The sequence below is a fragment of the Hyaena hyaena genome, unplaced genomic scaffold (genome assembly GCF_003009895.1).
Source record: "Hyaena hyaena isolate Hyena2069 unplaced genomic scaffold, ASM300989v1 scaffold_600, whole genome shotgun sequence".
Lineage (NCBI taxonomy): Eukaryota > Metazoa > Chordata > Mammalia > Carnivora > Hyaenidae > Hyaena > Hyaena hyaena.
This window is the reverse complement of record NW_024081234.1, coordinates 113,614-133,555: the sequence shown is the minus strand read 5'-3', so window position 1 is coordinate 133,555 and position 19,942 is coordinate 113,614.

The window sequence follows — 19,942 nt, the reverse complement described above, 5'->3', positions numbered from 1 at the left end:
ACCTGGGGGTGACCGGGACCCCTCATGAGAGCGCTCTGCGCGGTGCGGGGCCCGAGCCACAGGCCAGCTGCCGCGGCCAGAAGCCCGTAAATATTTAGACTGCCTCCTGCCAGTGAGTGGAGACTCTTCCAAAGCCCTTCCCCCGGGATGTTAGCATGCAGACGGCACGCTGGGCCTCATCCCGTGACTAAGGATCCTTGTTTTCTCTTTCTGTTTTTGATAACATTTTAACCCTTCCATCTCATGAAAAATGAAGATTCTTGGCCCTCACACTGGGGCACTCGGGAACGTAAACTGCCCCTTCCCGCAGCACGTCCCCCTAGTGACAGAGCCCGGGCCGCAGCACCCTCCCGAGACCCTGAAGCCACCAGCACCTGCCAGGGCCAGGGCCACCCGTCACCTCCCTGGGGCTGGACCCCCTCAGGGGGCCCCACTTCCCTGGGACGTCTGTCCTGCCCTTCGCGGACCAGTGGGGCTTAGAAAGTGGGGGGGGCCTGCCCCCTGCTGTGGTCCTTGTATGGAAGTCACTTTTTCATCTTCATTTTTTTAACAGCAATATGTATTTACTGAAATAAAAGTGTTTAGGGGCGCCTGGGTGGCTTAGTCGGTTAAGCGTCCGACTTTCGCTTAGGTCATGATCTCGCGGTTCGTGGGTTCGAGCCCCGCGTCGGGCTCTGTGCTGACTGCCAGCTCGGAGCCTGGAGCCTGTTTCAGTCTGTGACTCCCTCTCTCTCTGACCCTCCCCTGATCATGCTATCTCTCTCTCTTTCCTAGAAATAAATAAAACATTAAAAAAAGAAAGAAAGAAAAGTGTTCATATATACATAAAGGATTTTATATCAGTTTACATCGATACTTAGGGGAAAAGCAAGTTACAAACCTGCCTGCGGAGTGTTCCCACCTGTGAAAACAGTGCCCAGACGTGTCAGTGTGTTCACACTCAGAGAACATTGTGGAAGGACACGCGCAAAAATATTAAAAGAGGGAATGATGGGGTGGTGGGTGGGCTTATGGAATTTTTAATTCTTTTTTTATAGATTCTTCCACATGTTCTTAGGGGCATGTGCACCTTCTTTTTCCCTTTCCTTTCCTTCTTTGTTTTTAGCCAGGAGTACATTCTTGGTGTTTTTGTTTTGTTTTGTTTTTTGAGATACAATTCACTTGCCATAGAATTCACCATTTTAGAGTGTATAATCCAATGCTTCTAGTATATTCACAGAGATGTACACTATCACCACTATCTAATTCCAGAATATTTTCATCACTCCAAAAAGAAACCCTATACCCATCAGCATTCCCCTTCTCCCAGTGCCTGGCAACTATTGACCTACTTTCCGTCTCTGGATTTCCCTATTCTGGACATTTCATCTACATGGAATCATGCAGTATGTGGCCTTTTGTGACTAGCTTCATTCACTGAGCATAATGTTTTCCGAGTTCATCCATGCGGTAGCCTGGGTCAGGGCTTCACCCCCTTTCAATGGCTGAACAGTTCATTGTGTAGACATACCACCTTTGGTTTATCCATTTATCAACTGATGGGAATTTAAGTTGTTTCCACTTTTTGGCTATTATGAGTGATGTTGCTATAAACATCTATGTAGAAGTTTTGTATATACTGTTTTCAGTTCTCTTGGGTAGATACTTAGGAGCAGAATTGCTAAATCATATGGGAACTCTAGGTCTCACTTTTTGAAGTACTCTTTTCCAAAATGGCTGCATCATTTTACACTTTCGCCAACACTGTATGAAGCTTCTAATTGACTACCTTCCAGCCAACATTTCATAATATCCATGTTTTTTATTCTAGTCTTCACACCCTCGTGTGTGTGAAGTGGCAACTCATTGTGGTTTTGGTTTACGTTTCCCCACGGCTACCAATGTTTATTTTTTCATGTACTCATTCGTTATTTGTATGTCCTCTTATAGAAATGTCTATTCAAGTCCCTTGTTTACTTTTTAATCAGTAGTCTTTATTATGGAGTTGTAAAGCTTCTTTAAACATTGCTGATGCAACTCACTTATCAGATATATGATTTGAAAATGTTTTTGCCCATTCTGTGGGTTGTGTTTAAATTTTCTTAATGTTTCCTTCAAAGCACAAACATTTTTAGTTGTGATGAAGTCTAAATAATCTATTTTTTTTGGTAACGTGTGCTTTTGGAATCATATCCCAGAAACCATTACCTAACTCAAGTCCATGAAGATGTTTTCTTATAAAGGCTTATAGTTTTATCTCTTACATTTAGGTATTTGATCCAAATAGAGCTAGTTTTTATGTATGGTGCAAGGCGGGAATACAACTTCATTCTGGTGCATGTGGATATCTAGTTGGCACAGAATGATTTGTTGAATAGATTATTTTTCCCTCATTGAATGGTCTTGGCACCTTGTTGAAAATCAATCAACTGCAAATGTAAGGGTTTTCCTCTGGGCTCTCAGACATGTTTCACTGATCTATATGTCTGTCCCTAAGCTGGTATCACACTGGTTTGATTATTGCAGCTTTGGAGTGAGCTTTGAAATTGGGGAGTGTGAGTCTTCCAAAGTGGTCCTTATTTTTCAATATTGTTCAACAGTTTGGATCCCTTGAATTCCCACATACATTTTAGGATCAACCTGTCAATTTCTATTTTTAAAAAAAAGCCAGATGAAATTTTAGTTGAAATTGTGAGGAATCTGTAGATCACTTTGGGGAGTGTTGCCATCTTAATTTTATGTCTTCCAATCCATGTATATGGGATGTCTTTGCATTTACTCATCTCTTCTCTCATTTCTTTCAACAATGTTTTGTAATTTTCAGGGTATAAGCCATTCATTTCTTTTGTTTTCAACAAATGCTCCTGGACAAAATGTTTTTGCAGTATATAAGGTGTGGGGCAGAAAAAATGAAAGCAAGCATTTTAAATGGGGTTGTTCAGGAAACTTCCAGATAGGCCAAAGAATAATTCTTAGAGAATTAGAAAATAATTCTCTAAGAATTACTCTTTGAGGGAGGTCCAAATGCAGGCTACCCCTTCGAGTGGCTGCTAGGCTGCTTGCTTGTTTTTGACACAATCACCAGGTTATTGGTTTTCAAGGGTATCATGAAAATGGGGGGGGGGGGGCTGAAGGATGGGAATACAGCAAATTAAAACTCCATGGTGCTCACGTTCTTACTGAGATTCCATGGGTTGACTTGAATAAACACTCTTCCGATTGTTGCAAGTTTTCACCAATTTCCAGAGCTCTTTAAAAGTTGATTTTGACCATTTTTGCCATCTGAGCATTGTTTTAATACGGTAGCAGGCTTTCAGGGTCCTTACGCTTCCTTTCCTACCAATGTCACTTCTGTAACTTCCATGACAGGGGCATCACATGACGGGAACTGACGTGGGCCCAAGTCCCTTTCTTCTCATCTTTTTGTGTCCTCTGAGTACTGGCTCCTCACAGCAAGATCAAAGAAGAGAGGGAGACCACCAGGATAGACCCTGGTCAGGGGAGGAGCAGGGGGCGGCATAGGCTGGGAGAGGAGGGGTCCCATTTTACTCTTGATGAAGCACTTTTAAAGAGATCACTGAGTCTGGCCTCACCATATCACTTCTAGTGTGGACAGTCAGCTCCTTTGTCAGGTGGCTTGGTGGTTGGTCAGGCGAGCTGAGCTGAGAATCCTGGGCTCTGGGCCCCATGACCGCTGTGCCTCTGTCATTGCCGCCTGCCACTACAGAACCTTGTGACACGCCCTGGGACGACCCTGTCCTTGCTTGGCCCTGTGAACAGCCCAGTGCAGAGTAGTCATGAAATAAATCCTTGTTAAGAAGGCAGTATTTTGGAAGCCACATTTTCTTGTCATGGATTTTTTTTCCCTTTCTATTTTTTTAAATTTATTTTTAAATTTACATCCAAGTTAGTTAGCATCTAGTGCAACAATGATTTCAAGAGTAGATTCCAGTGATTCATCCCCTACATATAACTAACCCAGTGCTCATCCCAACAAGTGTCCTCCTCAGTGCCCCTTGTCCATGTAGCCCATCCCCCCCCAAACCCCCTCCAGCAACCCTCTGTTTGCTCTCTATATTTAAGAGTCTCTCAGGTTTTGTCCCCTCCCTGATTTTACATTATTTTTGCTTCCCTTCTTTTATGTTCGTCTGTTTTGTATCTTAAAGTCCTCATATGAGTGAAGTCCTATGATATTTGTCTTTGACTGACTAATTTTGCTTAGCATACTACCCTCTAGTTCCATCCATGCAGTTGCAAATGGCAAGATTTCATTCTTTTTGACTGCTGAGTAATACTCTATTGTATGTATGTACCACATCTTCTTGATCCATTCATCCATCCATGGACATTTGAGCTCTTTCCATACTTTGGCACTTGTTGATAGCACTGGTATAAACATTGGGGTGCATGGGCCCCTTCAAAACAGCACACCTGTATCCCTTGGATAAATACCTAGTAGTGCAATTGCTGGGTCATAGGGTAGTTCTATTTTTAATTTTTTTGAGAAACCTCCATACTACTTTCCAAGGTGGCTGCCCCAGTCTGTATTCCCACCAGTAGTGTAAATGAAATATTTCTGCACATCCTCGCCAACATCTGTTATTGCCTGAGTTCTTAATGATAGTCATTCTGACAGGCGTGAGGTGGTATCTCATTGTGGTTTTCATTTGTATTTCCCCGATGAGAGTAATGTTGAGCATTTTTTCATGTGTCGGTTGGCCATCTGGATGCCTTCTTTGGAAAAGTGTCTATTCATGTCTTTTGCTCATTTCTTCACTGGATTATTTGTTGTTTGGGTGTTGAGTTTGATAAGTTCTGTATAAATTTTGGATACTAGCCCTTTATCTGATACGTCATTTGCAAATACTTTCTCCCATTCCGTCGGTTGCCTTGTTTCCTTCGCTGTGCAGCTTTTTATTTTGGTGAGGTCCCAATAGTTCATTTTCGTTTTTGTTTCCCTTGCCTCTGGAGACATGTCATGTCTCTCAAAACTGAATAAATGTTAAAAAAAATCAAACTGGAGCAGAGAAAGATTTAAAACACCGAAGAAAAGACTGAGGTGACTGCCAGTAACCTGTGTGACAACACAAGTGGTCTAGTAAGATCAGAGTTCTGGAAGGGGCTCCCTCTCCAGAAGGGAGAGGAGGAAAACTCTGAAAAATTATTTGAATAAATTATGGCTGAATTTTTCCCAAAATTTGATAAAAACTATAAATTTACAGACAAAAAAAAAAAACCCACAATAAACCCCAAGCAGGATAAACACAAAGAAAAATCATCAAAGCACATCAGAGTCAAATTGCTAAAAATCAGTGACATCAAGGAAAAGTGTAACAGTGGCCAGAGGAAAAAAGACACATTACTTCCAGGGGAACAAAGACAAGAATTCAAACATGTCTCTCAGTAGAAACAACGCAAACCAGAGGACAAAACGATGGAAGAAAAAAAAAGCCATGAATTCTATACTCGGTGAAATATCTGTGGCAGGCGGAGTAGCAACTCCCCAAAGCCGCCCACATCCAAATCTCTGGAACTAGTGAACTCACTAGGTTACGTGGCAACCAGGAATTGGGCAACCAGGAATTGGGTTGAATGTGGAATGAAGATTGTCACTCAGTCGACCTTAAGATAAGAGGATTATCCTTGATTAACCCTAGGGACCCAATGTAATCACAAGGTCCTTAATGGAAGAGGGGCAGAAGAGATCAGAGGACTCAGCCCTCCACTGTAGGCTTTGAATATGGAAAAAGGAGGCTATGAGCTGAGGAATATGGCAGGCTCCAGAAGCCTCGAACAGCAAGAAAATGGGTTTTCATCCCTCCCCCAGAGCCTCAGCGGGGGGTGTAGCCCATCAATACCTTGGTCTTGGCCCAGTAAGACCCATTTTGGGTTTTTAGCTTATAGAAATGTAAGATAATAAATTTGTGTTGGTTTAAGTCACCAAAAAAATTATTCAGAAAGCTTATAACCATCTGAAAAGTGCTTCATTTCATTGTTTATCAAGAAAATACAAACTAAAAGCATGATGGGATATCACTAAACATCCACCAAAATGATTTCCATTAAACCAAGTGTTGGAAGGATGCGGAGCAACCAGCAGCCCGGATGTTGTCGGCGGGTCTCCGTGCTGTGAGCACCCACGGCAGCAACACTCACACGGCCACTAAGCGCAAACAGGTGAGCAGGTGAGCTGCGGTGCGGCCGTTCAGCTACTGCCCTTACGGAGGGACGAGCCACCGGCACGCTCGCCGCATGGGTGGTGTCAGAGACACGACACCGGGCGGTATAATCCAGACGCAGGGAGCTCCTGGTTTACATGAAGTTCCAGGCTGGGCAAAGTCAATGCTGGTGACAGGAACCGCACCACTGGTGACGGCGACGTGGGGGCTGAGGCCCTGGAGACGCACCTAACCTGGAGGGGACCATGAGCACCAGCGGGGGCATCCACGGCTCTGTGCGCTCAGGCCCGAGCCTTTTCTACTGGACATTCCATCTTAACTTAAAAATAGGCCCAGGGCCACTTGGCTGGGTCACTTGGCTAAACATCCGACTTTGGCTCAGGTCATGATCTCATGGTTTGTGGGTTCGAGCCCCGTGTCGGGCTCTGTGCTGACAGCTCAGAGCCTGGAGCTGCTTCAGGTTCTGTGTCTCCCTCTCTCTCTGCCCCTCCCCTGCTCGTACTCTATCTGTCTTGCTCTCAAAAATAAAATAAACATTAAAAATTAAAATACATAAATAATAATAACAATAAATAAAATTTAAAAATAAAAATAGGTGCAAACATCCACAGAAAATTCCTTCCTCTGGAAGCTGCTAACTCTTTTTAGGAATATTTGCCAGTGAATTGGTCTGAAATGTAAACATTTACTCAAATTTTGGTGGCTGCGTGAATGTCCAGCTTTACAGGAAACCTCTCATCATGATGAAACACAGGATTGTCTGGAAGGACAGGCTTCAGGGTCCCCGGCCAGGGGGGCCAGGCCTTCGTGGAGGAGAGGCCCCTGCTCAGAGCACTCACAGCACGGCCCGTGGGGACCCGTCAGGGACCCGGGGCTGAGTTGCCGTGCTGGGCCCAGGACAGGGAGGTTTGCTGGGGACGTGGCTGGTGTGCCTGGGTGCAGGTGGCGTGTGCGCCCCGCAGGCTCCAGGTTGGCAGCGGCAGGTTTGGGAAAGCGTCGTGGACGAAGGGCCAGCTGCTGGGACGCAGAGGCAGGAGGGCCCGGCACGGAGGGGAGGGACTAACAAGGACAGTGGAGCCAGAAGACGTGACAGCAACTCAGAGGTTCCGGACCCATCGTGAGAGGGACAGGGGGGCTGGTCCACCCCAGGCCCCTCGTCCCTGGAGGCCCGAAGGGTTGGACAGCCCTCTGCTGACACACGAAGGGCCTTGAACTTGACCCTCCTGGAAACCACCCAAGCTTGTCCCTGGACTCCCATCTCCCCTTGAAAAATTGGACCCTATGATAAAGAGGAAAATGCAGCTCAATGGAGGAAGGACCCTCCAGTAAAGGCTGCTGGGACGTCTCCATCCTGATGCAGAAAGAAAGCACAGGGCACCACGGGAGCCGGGCCTCACCGCTCCTCACCGAAGACTCACCCAAAGTGGGCCCGTCCTGAATGCATGCACAGCCCTCAGGAGATGCAAGTCTGTACGACCCCATGTTAGACAAGGAGCCTTAGACACAGCCCGAAAGCACGACTGATAAAAGAAAGAACTGATACATTGGACTTCATCAAAAGTAAGAACCTTGCTCTCTGAAAGACACTTAGAAGAAATTAAAAAGGCAAGTCACAGTCTGGGAGAGAATGATCATAAATCTCTTATCTGATGAAAGACTCTCAAAACTCAACAGTAAGAAAACCAACAACCCAATTAACATAAGTGTAAAAACATTAGGTCACCACGGAATAGTCAGGATTGCAGGTGAGCACAGGAAAAGATGTCCAACAACACTGATTGTCATGCAAAATAATCACACGAGATACCATCACACACCACACAGACTAGCTAACATTAAAAAACCAAAATAACAGAAAATAAACCTCTCAGCATCAAGCGCTCGAGCATGCAGACCAGTGGGGCCCCTCACGCCGGGCTGGCGGGCTAAGGCTTGGCCCGGCCCCTCTGGAAGACTGCTTGGCGGTTTTTATCAAGTTAAACACACACTTACCATACGAGCCAGCACACCCAGGCCTAGGATTAATCTTAGAGAAATGAAAACCTGTGTTTACAACAAAAACTCATACATGAATGCTTACAGCAGCATTGTTCATAATCACCCCAGACTCCGAACGCCCAGTGCCTCTCAGCAGCTGTGGGCTTTGTCACAGCATAGAAGGGACTCTACACGGAGGAGCTGTGGACACACCCAACAACCAGGCTGACGGTGCTGAGGGAACGGAGCCGGGAGCTCTGGCCTCCGTCTGAGGGGTGCCCTGGAGGGCAGAGCCGCGGGGTCATGGGGAGATCGGCGGCCACAGGGAGAGGCAGTGTTTGCCTCGAAGGGTCGCACCAAGGAATTTGGGGGAAGAGGAAACTATTCTGTGCCCTGGTCTGAGGGTTTCACATGGCTTTAGGCATTTGTTATTGCATGAAGATTTAAAAATAAATGTTTGAGGGGGCCTGGGTGGCTCAGTCGGTTGAGCGTCCAATTCTTGATTTCAGCTCAAGTCATGACCCCAGGGTCGTGGGATCGAACGCTGCAATGGGCTCCTTGCTGAGCATGGAGCCTGCCTGGGATTCTCTCTCTTCATCTATGCCCGTCCCACTTCCGCTCTCACACGCTCTCTGTCTCAAAAATAATAATAAAATAAAATAATAAAATAAATAAAAATGCTTTTTTAAAAGTCCAGTAAAAGAGAAATCCCACTTAAAGACCACTGCAGAGGCAGCTGCATGGACAGTATCCATCCCCCTCAGGAAATGAGGGTTTTGGGGAATCACTGGGACATGCTGTGTAGACTGCTGGCTCAGTGGAAGGGGTGTCTTTGGAGTTTTGAATACCATCTCACAAGGTAGTGTTGGTGAAGATTTCTACCAACTGGGCATTAGAAGGGGCTTGGGTGTGGTTTTCTGCAGTGAGGGTCGGTTGGCAGGAGCCATCATCCGGAGCTCCCCCCACCCAGTAGCCCGGGGCCCCCCTGGGAGCCCTGCGGCTTCTCTCCTGGGTGCGGACCGGCCGTCTCCCGGGCCTGCAAGCTTCTGAAAGTCTTGTCCTTGACTGAGGTCTGAGGGTGAGGGTGGGCAGAAGTTCGGTCTTGAGTTCACGGCAACAAATAAACGTTGCTCTCGTTGTCAGCTGGAGAAACTTCGTCCTGGTCCATGTGCCTGCGCCCCAAGTCGATAAGTCAGAAAACCAGGGTCCAGGCGTGAGCTGAGTCCAGGGTGAGGCCAGTCGGCGCCACCGCGAAGGGTGTGGAGGGAGGGGTGGTGGTGCCGACCGTAAGGAGGGCCGAAAGGGCACTGGTGGCAGACAGGACTGGGGCAGGGGTGGGGAGGGAGAGCGCCCCACGTGGTCCCCAGGGGATGTGAGGCCAGCCTGTTGGAGGTTCTGTGCCCAGGACGGTGGGCGGCTGGTGAGCAGCTCCGAGGAGGCCTGCTGGCCTGGGTGGGCGGCGCTGGGCTGGGGGGCTCCGGGCAGAAGCTGGCACAACCTGGCCCGCCTCCCAGGTGTGGCTTCCAGAACTGTGGCCGGAGCAGGTGCCGACAGGGCAGTTTCCTGGTTTCCGAACAGCGACGGAGCTCAGATAACCAGACTCTGAAATCGCCACAACGCTGCCATCCGCCTCCAGTTTCCCAAACGGCCTCCAAACCGCAGCCCCGTCCGGGCACCGTCCCACGGAGCCCTCCACTTCCGCTTTCTCCCACGCCGGCCCCAGGACAGTGCGCGCCCGGCTCGGGCCCTCGGGCCGGGGGGGGGGCTGCGCTCCAGGGCCGGCAGCTCTCCCCGGGTCCCCGGGTAAAGGAGGCTGGCTGTGCGACAGGGCTGGCGCGTCAGCCAAGGAGAGCTGGCGGAGAAGCAGCGAGAGGAGGGCGAGGCACCCGAGCGTCCGGGCAGGGTGGGAGCAGAGAACGTGGAGAGAGGCCAGAGAGAGGGAGGGGGTGGCGGCCGCTCCCGGGCACGATCCCACGACTGAGGGAAAGCGCTGGGCCTGCCCTCCGGAGCTTGCCATCCAGAGGCTGGACGGAAGCGCATCAGACAATCCCGAACACAGAAGTATAGCCGTGAGGCCCGGCGCAGGGGGCCAGGGCTGGGGGGCCCGAGGGCCTTCCTCCCCAGTGACCCGGCCTGGGGCTTCCTGTCCACGGAGACCCACCGGCCCACCCGCCCGGACACCGCAACCCAGGTCCACGTGGAGATGGACAGGCCCCCACCCCCAGGCGGGCTGAGCAAACCCAGACCGTTTCTCTCTTCCGGGCAGAGAGAGGGAGCAGGGTTCCCTGCAGGTCTGGGGTTCTCCCAGGACCCAGGACGGGACCCCACCTCCTCTCCAAGAGAACACCTAAGACCCTCGGAAACTCCTAAGCTGAAAGATGTCCTTGAGTTAAGAAATGAGCTCCTTTGTCCCTGTGCTATAGGCCATCCCTTTCCCAAACGCTTTCTCATACGGTTGCGCCTTGAGCAGCCCCTGGGCATGCAGGGCGTCCCTTCGGGTCAGAACCGCTGAACAGCAGCTCAAGCTCACAGGCCCAGGATGCAAACCCAGGATGCGAACCCACGCTGTCTGACTTGAATGACTACAAAAATAACTTGCCCAGGATTTGACTTACCCGTCACAAATATTTTGGTAACTACAAAACAAAGTAGGAATACCTCTTAGAACAATTGTTTTAAATGTATGCAGCCAGTGAAGGTGTGGCTAGAGCTCATAGTGGAGATGTTTCCAGGGCTTTTGCTGGGTGATGCAGACGTCGATTCAATGTTCCGGCAGTTTCCATGATGAAGGCTGCTCCCCGCCTACCTGGCCACCCAGGGCTGACCCTCTTGGCGCCGGCCACCTGTGGCCAGGAGGATTCAGTCTCGAGTCTTGTCCCACAGCGTACATGTTCATCCTCCAAGAGGAAGGCTCTTGGAAGAGTTGTTGAAGCATGAAGGAAGGAAGGAAGGAAGGAAGGAAGGAAGGAAGGAAGGAAGGAAGGAAGGAAGGAAGGAATGAACGTGGATGAGGCTAGTGGTTAGCGTGTGGCCTGTGATGGCATCCAGGCCTCTGAAGCTCTTGATTCCTGGCCCTGGAACTCCCTGGCTCCACCTCCCACAGGGCCTCACGGAAACCCACAGAGAGCTTGTTCCCAAGCAAGCCTCACGCCCTCAGAGACTTGGCCCTGCAGGCCTGTCCTGCTCTGGGTAGGAGCTGGACAGACTGTAAGGAAGGAGGGGGGCCTCCAAGCAGCACTGGGACAGCCAGCAGTAAGCCGTGTCCCTCAGATGCAAAGTAGCCTGGAGGCGGCAATGGCCAAGCCGTGAGTCACAAGGAAGTGAGTGACCCAGATCTCGCCACGGACCCAGTGAGTCAGCAAGCAGCAGAGGCCCCAGGTCCCCACCCAGCAGAAGCTGGGATCCAGGCCTGAGGCCCCGGGGCCCACATCCCCTCATGTCCTCCAAGGCTGACCCATGGCCCCAGGAGCTCTGCCTGCAGCCAGGGCTCACCCCACCCCCTGGATGGTCTTCCCACTGCCACGCCCACACCCGGGGTCTGTGCCAGAGCTCACATGGGCACGGAACTAACATGTTTTCAGGAATTTTGAGAGCTTGCTGCTAAACACAGCCATTATAAAAAATCAAATTATACAAGCTTATAATCAAATAAATCCTATTAAAAGCAAAGGTAATGAACACTCAAAGTTCTTCACTGCCTCATCACATGACACCATTTTATGAGCACCCGTGCTTCATGCCTGTGTCCTATGCTGCGCTGCAGCCCCGGCCTGACCCTCCGAGAGCCAGCCCTGCCCCGTACAGGGGCCCCAGTGCCTCTTCCTGAGTACGGATCCACGGTCCTCCCTCCTCCCCTCTAGCTCCACCTCACAAGGTACCTTTGTGTCACTGGGACCCAAATCTGGGGCCTCCCTGCATCCTGCCCTATAGCCAGCATCTAGGGGGGCCCTGTGGATGTCCCTGGACCTCCAGCTCCCTGGCCATCTATATCTCAGCCAGGACCACCTCTTGCACATCTGCACCTGCTCAGGGGTCCACCCCCAGTCCTTGTGTCTCCTGGAGCATCTCTGCCTTTAAAATCTTCACCCGGGGCGGGGGGGTGGGGGGTGGTACCTTTTCCCACAACCCCACTTTGTCTCTGACACCACTGGCTGGCATGTCCTACTGTCCTTCTGCTCAGTCACCCCCCCCCTTCTGTTTCCAGCCTTTGCTCATCCATCCAGGACACAGACACTAGTGTCCAGGAAGCCTCGTCAGTAGAGCCTCAGTCCCTAAAGCCCCAGGGGAGACAGGTTGGTCCCGGGGAGGAAGAGAGCCCATGAGGGGTAGTTGCAGAAAGCAGTGGGCTACATCTTTACAGAGCACTTGACTGCATTGCTTATCATCTTCTCCACGTGGGCCAGCTCACCACGGACTACTGCTGGGTGCCTTCTCCTCCCCACTTCCACCCTACCTTAGTCCCCAGCAGAGGGTCATGGGGCATAAACTGCCTTGCACATTTGGAGGCATCTATGGGAAGTTGGCCAACATGATGATGTCCATTGGCTTTATCTGTCTAAAGTTGCCTCCTCCCAGATCAGTGATGAGGAAAGGGGTCATTCCAGTTCAAGCCCTTTATGTCACCATGTGTGGTCCCAATGACCAAAGAACGGTGTGCTCATCCAACCCAGGAGCCAAGGGCTGGCCCCAGTGGGAGCTACCATACACATCAAAAACCTGGGACTTCTATTGTCGCCATCTACTTGGTTAGCCTGACCAAACCATATCTTGGAAAATACCAAGTAAAACTTAGCTCACTAGGTTCTTGCAGCTACTTTTTGCAGAACCTTAAATTTCTTCACGTGTAGCTCTGCAGACAGGTCCAGTCTTGGAAGTCTCTGCCAGAATACTTCTCTCCTTCTGAGAGTCACAAAGCTGATGAACTCCAAGCAAAATCACCTAAATATATCCACACTCAGACATCTCACAATCAAACTTCTGAAAACTAAAGGCAAAGAAAAATATCTTTAATGCAACCAGATAAAAATGACACATTACTTACAAAAGAACAGCAATTAGAATGACTAGAGATTTCACATCAGAAACTATGGAGGCCAGAAGGAAGTGGAGTATTTTTCAAGTGGGGGAAAGAAAAGAACACCAATTCAGAATTCTATACACAGCAAAAATAACCTTCAAGAATGAACATGAAATACAGATATTCTTAGATGAAGAAAAACTAAGATACTTTGCCATCAGGGAACATTCCCTAAAATAGTGGCCAAAAGAAGTTTCTCAGACATAAGGAAGATTGCCGAAAGAAGAGCAATAGACGTGATAATAGATTTCTTTCCCACTTCAGTTCTTTAAAATGTTAATGATTAAAGCCAAATCCTATAATATTCTCATGGGGTTTGCAGCATGTGTTCAGTTTTCAGTGGAGCACAGATAAGTACAACATAAAGGACGATCCTACATGGTGGTAGGATTTCTACAAAACACATGAAATGGTAAAATATTGATTCTAAAGAGGCTGTGAAAGGTTATGTAGACATATGGCAATTGCTGGGAAACTGCTAAAAAGTTTTTAATAAACATTACAATAGATAAATTAAAATAGAATGTTAAAAATGTTTTTAGGGTGTTTAATAAAATGTTTAAAAATGTTCAAATAACCAAAACAAAAGCAAGAATGAAGAAACAGAAGAATAAAAAAATGGAAGGAGAAAACAACAAAAGTAAAATGAAATGGTAAGCCTGAATCCAAACATGTCAATAATTACACTAAATGTAAATGGTCTCAAGTAAAATACAGGGATTATCAGAATGAATTTTTTAAAAATTCACTCAGCAAAGTGCTATCTACAAGAAACTCACTTCAAATATAGTATCAGTAAGTGTTAAGAGGATGGAAAAAGATATACCATGCAAGCACAGATCAAAATAACTGGGTTGCATCTATTAATAACATATCAAGTGGACTTCAGGGGAAAACAAACTATCACAGATCAAGAGGAAAACTGATAATAAAAGGGTGAATTCACCAAGAAGACATAACAATCCTAAATGTGTACCTAGCAACACAGCTTCAAAATACGTGAAGCAAAATTTGTGAAGACAGAACTGGAAGGGAAAATAGGCAACTGCAGAATTGTAGTTGAAGATATCAACACTTCTCTTCCAGAACAAACAGAAAATCAGCAGGGATAAAGAAGAATTGGATATGACTGCCAACCAGTGGCACCTGGCTGACCTAACCAGAGCAGAAAGCAAACATCTTTCAGATGCACATGGAACCTTTACCAAGATAAATGATACTCATCATCTTTAAAAAATTTTTAACAAAGATAAGAGAAATGAAGAGTATGTTCTCTAACCATAATGGAATCAAGCTAGGTAATAATAACAGAAATATAAGAAGAAACATCTCTGAATGCTTAAAAATTAAGCAACATACTTCTAAATAATCTATGGGCCAAGAGTAAGTCTCAAGAAAAATTAAATATTATATTTAACTGAATAAAAATGAACGTATAACAAAACCCATGGTATGCAGCTACAGTAGTCTTTACAGTAAAATTTCTAACACTAAATATTAGAAAATAAGAAAGATCTCAAAATAATAACAAAGCTTTCACCTCAGGAATCTACTTGAAAAGGGGGCACCTGGGTGGCTTAGTCAGTTAAGCATTCAACTCTTGATTTTGGCTGAGGTCACAATCTCGTGGTTTAAAAGTTCGAGCCCCACCTCAGGCTCTGCATTGAGAATGGTGAGCCTGCTTGGGATTCTCTGTCTCTCTCTCCTCCCTCCCCCACTTTCTCTCTCTCTCTCTCTCTCTCTCTCTCTCTCTCTCAAAAATAAATAAATAAAACTCTTTTAAAAAAGAATCTACTTTAAAAGAACAAAATGATTTGAAATCAAGTAGAAGGAAAAAAAAATAAAAACGAAGAAATCAATGAAATTTAAAACAAAACACAATAGAGAAAATCAGTGGGAACAAAAGCTGGGTTTTTAAGACAATTAAGAGCAATATAAATTTGGCAAAACCAACCAAAAAAGGGGAGGAGACACAAATTATCACTGTCAGGAATGAAAGAAGAGGCACCAAAATTACAGACACTGCAGATATGAAAAGGAAAATAGGCAATGCTAAAAACAAACAAATAAAAAAGCTGCACACATAAAATCAACAACTCCATTTTGAGGAAATGAACCAATTCCTCAAAAACTGCCAAGTACCAAAATGCACTCAAGGTGAAACACATGATCTAAGTAGTTCTACAACTCTTAAAGAAATTAAATTTTTAGTTTAAAACCTTACAAAACAAGAAATATCTGGGCCCAGATGGCTGCACTAATACATTCTCCCAAACATTTAAAGAAGAAGTAACACTAATTCTACTTATTCTCTTCCAGAAAATATGAAAGAACACTTTCCAAGTGATTTTATGAGGCCAGCATTATGCGGATGTCAAAACTAGATAAAGGTAGCACACACACACAAAAAGAAAACTGCACCAATATTCCCAAATAACAAAGATGGAAAAATCATCAGCACAATTTTAGCAAATAAAATACAACAATATATAAAAATAATATGACCAAGTAGAGTTTATTCCCGAAATGGAAGCCTCCTTCAACAAGTAAATAAACTGTGGTACATCCATAATATGGAATACTACTCAGCAATAAAAAAAGGAACAGGCGATCTTCAAAAAGATAAAATAGAAATACCACATGATCTAGTAATTCCACTACTGGGCATTTACTCAAAGAAAACAAAAACACTAATTCAAAGGGACACATTCACCCCTGTGTCTATTGTAACAGTATTTACAATAGCCAAGATATGGAAGCAACCCAAGTGTCCACTGATGGATGAATGGATAAAGAAAACATGGTATGCACACACGTATGCATGCACACACACACACACACTGAAGTATTACTCAGCCATCAAAAAGAATGAAATCTTGCCATTTTCAACAACATGCTAAGTGAAATAGGTCAGACAGAGAAAGACAAAAACCATATGATTTCACTTACACATGGAATCTAAAAAACAAAATGAGCAAACAAACAAAAAACTAAAATACACAAATACAGAGAATAAACTGGTGATTGTCAGAGGGGAGGGGTGGGGAATTGGGAAGTAGGAGAAGGGGATGAAGAGGTATAAACTTTCAGTTATAAAATAAATGAGTCATAAGCATGAGAAGTACAGCTGGAGAATACAGTCCATAACACTGTAGTAACCTTGTGTGGTGACAGTTGGTGACTGCACTTAATGGTGTGAACACTGTGTAATGTACAGAATTGTCCAAACACTAAGTCATGCAACTGAAATTAACATAACAGTGTATGCCAACTACACATCAATAATAAAAAAAAAGTGTTTAAAGTGAACAAACTATTGATACATGCAACAACTTGCTTGAATTTCAAATGCATTATAAGGATAGAAAATTCAACATCAAATTCAGCAAAGTCGCAGGGTACAAAATCAACATACAGAAATCGGTTGCATTTTTATACATCAATAATGAAGCGAACAGAAAGAGAAATCAAGAAACTGATCCCATCACAATTGCACAAAAAACCATAAAACACCTAGGAATAAACCTAACCAAAGATGTAAAAGATATGTATGATGAAAACTATAGAAAACTTATGAAGGAAATTGAAGAAGACACAAAGAAATGGAAAAACATTCCATGCTCATGGATTGGAAGAATAAATATTGTTAAAATGTCATTACTACCCAAAGCAGTCTACACATTCAATGCAATCCCAATCAAAATTGCACCACATTCTTCTCAAAGCTAGAACAAACTATCCTAAAATCTGTATGGAACCACAAAAGACCCCGAATAGCCAAAGTAATATTGAAGAAGAACACCAAAACAAGAGGCATCACCATCCCGGACTTTAGCCTCTACTACAAAGCTGTCATCATCAAGACAGTATGGTATTGGCACAAAAATAGACACACAAACCAATGGAATAGAATAGAGAACCCAGAATTGGACCCACAAATCTATGGCCAACTAATCTTTGACAAAGCAGGAAAAGAGTATCCAGTGGAAAAAAGACAGCCTCTTTAACAGATGGTGTTGGGAGAACTGGACAGCAACGTGCAGAAGAATGAAACTAGATCACTTTCTCACACCACACACAAAAATAAACTCAAAATGGATTAAGGACCTGATTTTGAGACTGGAAACTTTCAAAACTCTAGATTAGTAAGCAGGTAACAACCTCCTTGATCTCTACCTCAGCTATTTCTTACTTGACACATCCCCAAAAGCAAGGGAATCAAGAGCAAAAATGAACTATTGTGACCTCATCAAGATAAAAAGCTTCTGCGTGGCAAAGGAAACAATCAAACTAATAGGCAACTGACAGAATGGGGAAAGATAGTTGCAAATGGCATATCAGATAAAGGGCTAGTAACCAAAATCTATAAGGAACTCACCAAACTCCACATCTGAAAAACAAATAATCCAGTGATGAAATGGGCAGAAGACATGAACAGACACGTCTCCAAAGAGGACATCCAGATGGCCAACAGACACATGAAAGGATGCTCAGCATCCCTCCTCATCTGGGAAATACAAATCAAAACCACACTGAGATACCACCTCACGCCAGTCAGAGTAGCTAAAGTAAACAAATCAGGAGACTCTAGATGCTGGCGAGGATGTGGGGAAACGGGCACGCTCCTACACTGTTGGTGGGAATGTAAATGGGTGCAGCCCCTCTGGAAAACAGTGTGGAGGTCCCTCAAAAAATTAACAATAGAACTACCCTACAACCCAGGAATAGCATTGCTAGGAATTTACCCAAGGGATACAGGAGTGCTGATGGATAGGGGCACATGGACCCCAATGTTCATAGCAGCACTCTTAACAATAGCCAAATCATGGAAAGAGCCTAAATGTTCATCAACTGATAAATGGATCAAGATGTGGTTTATCTATACGATGGAATACTACATGGCAATGAGAAAAAATGAAATCTGGCCTGTTTAGCACCATGGATGGAACTTGAGGGTGTTATGTTGAGTGAAATAAGTCAGGCAGAGAAGGACTGATACCATATATTTTCACTTATAAGTGGAACAGGAGAAACTTAACAGAGGACCATGGGGGAAGGGAAGGGGGGAAAATAGTGGGGGAGAGGGAGGGAGGCAAACCATGAGAGACTCTTGAATACTGAGAACAAACAGGACTGATGGGTGTGGGGGGGAGGGGGGAGATGGGCATGGAGGAGGGCACTTGTGGGGATGAGCACTGGGTGTTATATGGAAACCAACTTGACAATAAACTATAAAAGACAGAAAAAGGAAAAAAAAAGAAAATTCAACCTCAAAAGATTACACGTTGTATGGTTCCATTTATATACCATTCTTAAAATAGCAAAATTATATAAAGAGCAGAATAGGGGTTTCCTGGGATGGGGGTTGAGGGGGTGCGTGACTATCACAGGATAGCCTGAGGGAGCTCCTTTGGGGTGATGGAAAACTTCTACACCCCAACTGTGGTCACGGCCACACGAGTCTACAGAGTCATGAACTCAAGAAAGACAGAGAGGAAACTGAAGAAGTCCAAACAAGGTCTGTAGTTTGGTGCCAATGACTGTTTCCTGGTTTGGATCGGTTTGGTTTCCGTGATGTTGTGTAGGATAATATCCCTGGGGAAACTGGGTGAGCAGTACATGGGAACTCTGTACTAGATTAGCAACTTCTCTGTGAATCTAAAACTATGTCAAAATAAAAAGTTTTTTTAAAAGGGAGGCAAATGATTAGAACAGACCTTTCCCAAGAGAGGATCTACGACTGGCCGGTCCTGGGTACAGTCATGAAGCAGGAAGTGCCCCTGGGAAAATGCAAGTTAAAGCTCTGATAAGATAGCACGATAAGAGCTAAAACTGCAGCAAATGTTCGATGCCGATGTGGGCGGGAGCTCTCCCGCCTGCAGGTGGGAATGTAAAATGGCACAGACACTCGGGAAACTGTCAGTTCCTTGAGGCTTAACCGTGCACTGTCTATATGATCAGCCATTCGGTTCCACACATTTGCTCTCGAGAAACCCAGAGGCAGCATCACAGAGGTTCCGCACCAGTGTGTATAGCAGTTTTATTCACAAGGCCCCGTACTGGAAACAACCAGCTGATGGACTGGAAATGTCCATGAACAAGTGATTGTATAAATAAACTGCGGTATAGCACATGATTAAATACTCAGCAATTAAATACGACTTGGGGCGCCTGGGTGGCTCAGTCAGTTAACCGTCTGACTTCCGCTCAGGTCGTGATCTCACAGTTTGTGGGTTCGAGCCCTGCGTCGGGTTCTGTGCTGACAGCTCAGAGCCTGGACCCTGTTTCGGATTCTGTGTCTCCTTCTATTTCTGACCTTCCCCTGCTCATGCTGCCTCTCTCTCTCAGAAATAAATAAACACATTAAAAAATATTTTTAAATAATTTTGTAATGTTTATTTATTTTTGAGAGAGAAAGTGGAGGGGGTGGGGGGACACAGAATCTGAAGCGGACTCCAAGCTCTGAAGCTATGAGCATGGACCCCGACGTGAGGCTGGAACCCATGAACTGTGAGATCATGACCTGAGCCGAAGATGGATGCTTAACTGACTGGGCCACCCAGGTGTCCCAAGAATATGATTTTTAAAAGCCTTTCTCCAGGCAGAGAAGGACAGATACCATATGTTTGCAACTATAGGTGGATTAGGAGGAACTTAATGGAGGACCATGGGGGAGAAGAAGGGGGGAAATAGTGGAGGAGAGGGAGGGAGGCAAACCATGAGAGACTCT